Consider the following 280-nt stretch of genomic DNA (forward strand, 5'->3'; position numbering starts at 1 on the left):
GCTGGTCGGCCGGCGGGGCGCGCTCGGTCCCTTCCGGTGCGCAGAGAGCCTGGAAGGACTTCGTGGTCGGCCAGGCCGGAATCTCAAACACCATGTCCCCCGGGGCCTCGTCTCCGCTCGGCCGCGAGGGAGTCTCCAGCTCAGCCAGACACCGCTGGGGGAACTGCACCGGACACGCTCCAGGCCGCCATTTTGTAACTCGAATCTACCCCTCAAACCCGATTCGAAAAAAAAGGGAGGAAAAGAAACGCCCGCGTCCGACCACTGCGCAGGCGCGCTA

This window comes from Tupaia chinensis, unplaced genomic scaffold (assembly GCF_000334495.1).
Source record: "Tupaia chinensis unplaced genomic scaffold, TupChi_1.0 Scaffold143651_1, whole genome shotgun sequence".
In the NCBI taxonomy this organism is placed as follows: Eukaryota; Metazoa; Chordata; class Mammalia; order Scandentia; family Tupaiidae; genus Tupaia; species Tupaia belangeri.